Raw genomic sequence first — 2,942 nt, 5'->3', positions numbered from 1 at the left:
AATAACAAAGTAAAAAATAAAATTACACTAGGAAACTAACAGATATGTTAGGAAGAATATAAAGATTAAAATAGAGATGAATCAGCAACCAGAAGGTACATGAGTACCACAATAGTAAAAAAGAGGAGGAGGGAAAAGAAAAAAAAAGGGAGGGGGGAAGACCTTGGCTGTGGAGGGTGGGTCCTAAGCAAGGGTGAGTTTTGGGTGGAGGGCAGGGCCAATGCTTAGGACCCACAGGGCTGGAAAAGGCCCTGGGGGATGCGGGGGGTGGGGCTTAGGCTCAAGGAACAGAAGGGGCCCAGGTGTGCCCTTCCCCTGGTCTCAGAGGGCAGGGGACCTCACCTGGGAGCCCAGCAGGCTTCCCAGGCCGAGTGGACAAGGCCAGCGCCCTCTGCTCCTCCCACTCCTCCTGGAGGGCTCCTCCCACCTGCCTCTCCTCATCTTCCCAGCCTCCCTCCTGTTGCCCCCAGGACCCACACAGCCTGTATGGGACTTTGGAGGGGGCAGTACTGGCTTGGTAGCTCAGCAGGCTCCTGGCCTGGTGGGCCAGGCGATCACCCTCTATTCCTCTCCCCCTCTTCCCGGAGAGTCCCTCCCACCTGCCTCTCCTGATCTCCCGGGTCTCGGGGGCACCTATCCCCCCTGGGCTCCACTTCTCCTACCCCCTTAGTCTCCCTACATCACACTGGTTCACTTTGGGGTTCCTCCCATCTCCATGGGCAGCAGAGTCCCCCACCAGTGGCCGGCAGGTGCCCTAGTTGTGGGGAGATGCTAACTCCGTGTCCACCTACACAGCCATCTTGACTCCGCCTCCCAGAACTAATTTTAGTTTCTTAATTTCCTTGGCTATTTGATTCATAGCCATGTATCTGCATCTAGAATCATGCTTGGCACAGAACTAGACAAAAATAATTGGCTTAATTTTGAATATTCAATTATATATATTTTTTTTAATAAATAAATTTATTTATTTATTATTTATTTATTTATTTTTGGCTGCTGTTGGGTCTTTGTTGCTGTGCACGGATTTTCTGTAGTTGCAGCAAGCAGGAGCTACTCTGTTGTGGTGTGTGGGCTTCTCATTGCAGTGGCTTCTCTTGTTGCAGAGCACAGGCTCTAGGCATGTGAGCTTCAGTACTTGTGGCTCACAGGCTCCAGAGCGCAGGCTCAGTAGTTGTGGCGATGGGCTTTGTTGCTCTGTGGCATGTGGGACCTTCCTGCACCAGGGCTCAAACCCGTGTCCCCTGCATTGGCAGGTGGATTCTTAACGACTGTGCCACCAGGGAAGCCCCAGATATTATTTTTGAAAACACTATCTTTCTCTAGTTATTGTTAGGCTTATTAGACTTCCTTTCTATATAATTTTTGTTTAATTAATTAATTTATTTATTTTTGGCTGTGTTGGGTCTTCGTTTCTGTGCGAGGGCTTTCTCTAGTCGCGGCGAGCAGGGGACACTCTTCATCGTGGTGCATGGGCCTCTCACTGTCGCGGCCTCTCTTTTTGCGGAGCACAAGCTCCAGATGCGCAGGCTCAGTAGTTGTGGCTCACGGGCCTAGTTGCTCCACGGCATGTGGGATCTTCCCAGACCAGGGCTCGTACCCATGTCCCCTGCATTGGCAGGCAGATTCTCAACCACTGTGCCACCAGGGAAGCCCACTATATAATATTGGTAGGAAATTATTTCCTCAAATGGCTATCATTTTAAAGTTTGGAAGTGTAAATGATAAATGGAGGCAAATTATAAGATGATCAAACAATATTGGCATTTTCCTGGAAGTGTAGTATGCAATAAAAACTTTCTGAATTTATATCTATTTATCTTTAAAATCTGAATTCCACCTAAATGTCCTAGTTTCTTTATCTGTACTTAGTGTTAAATGTCATTATTTTCCATCCCCAATCCCATGCTATCCCTCTTTCTCTTCACCTTAGAAGCTCTCCTCTTTCTCTCTTTGGAAAAACGTTTTGCTGATATTATAACAAGTTATGTTATTCATTTTTCTCAATATCCGTTTGAGAAGCTTCATACCATTTTTACCAGCTTTTATAGCAGATTCTGACAAATACTTTCTCATAATGCCATACTTTTCCAGATAAATTAGAGGTTTCTGGAGATTACTATAATAACATATTTATTTATGCTTAAATAAGGAATCAATTTTAAGTTGTATAGTTTATTTTAAAAAATAGCTCTGTGCACTCTAGAATTACCCCTTCCCATAGATTGTATAACAGATTGGCTAACTTTTCAGTGAATCTCTCCCAACAAATGGACACCAGATCCTTTCCCAGATGTACAGGTCTAATCATGTTCCTGGTTCTTAAATTTTAGAATGGGAAGCTGTATTTCTCTTCTTTCCCAAGTATTTTACATAAAATTTTGTATTCAGGTAAGGATACACATATTTCCAAGGTATACAAAAACTTCCAGAAGAATACCACAACTAAAAATATTTTTATCAATTTTCAAGTTCCATTATAGATAATAAAAGTGAAGCTTAGGGGGAGATCCCTGGCAGTCCAGTGGTTAGGACTTGGCACGTTCACTGCCATGACCCAGGTTCAATCCCTGGTTGGGGAACTAGGATTCTGCAAACCGAGGTGCAGCCAGAAAAAAAAGAAAGAAAGAAAGAAAAGTGAAGCTGATAATTATTGCTACAATGGCAATCATATTACAGTATATAAATGTGTCAAATTAACATGTTGTATACCTTAAATCTATACCACACTATATGTCAAATATATGTTTCAATTTTAAAAAAGTGAAGCTGAGAAAGTTAAGTATGTAATCTGTTACTAACTGGTTGTTACTGGGTTCAAATCAGTTTGTCTGCATCTTCCACCTTGTACCTCATTACCTCTAAGTATCCTTTCTCTTTTATCCACCTATTGAAATCCTGCCTATTCTGTCAGCCTAATGAGAGAAACAGAGTAATAAAAA

Source organism: Phocoena phocoena, chromosome 5 (assembly GCF_963924675.1).
Source record: "Phocoena phocoena chromosome 5, mPhoPho1.1, whole genome shotgun sequence".
Classification (NCBI taxonomy): Eukaryota; Metazoa; Chordata; class Mammalia; order Artiodactyla; family Phocoenidae; genus Phocoena; species Phocoena phocoena.
This window is presented reverse-complemented; position numbering follows the sequence as displayed.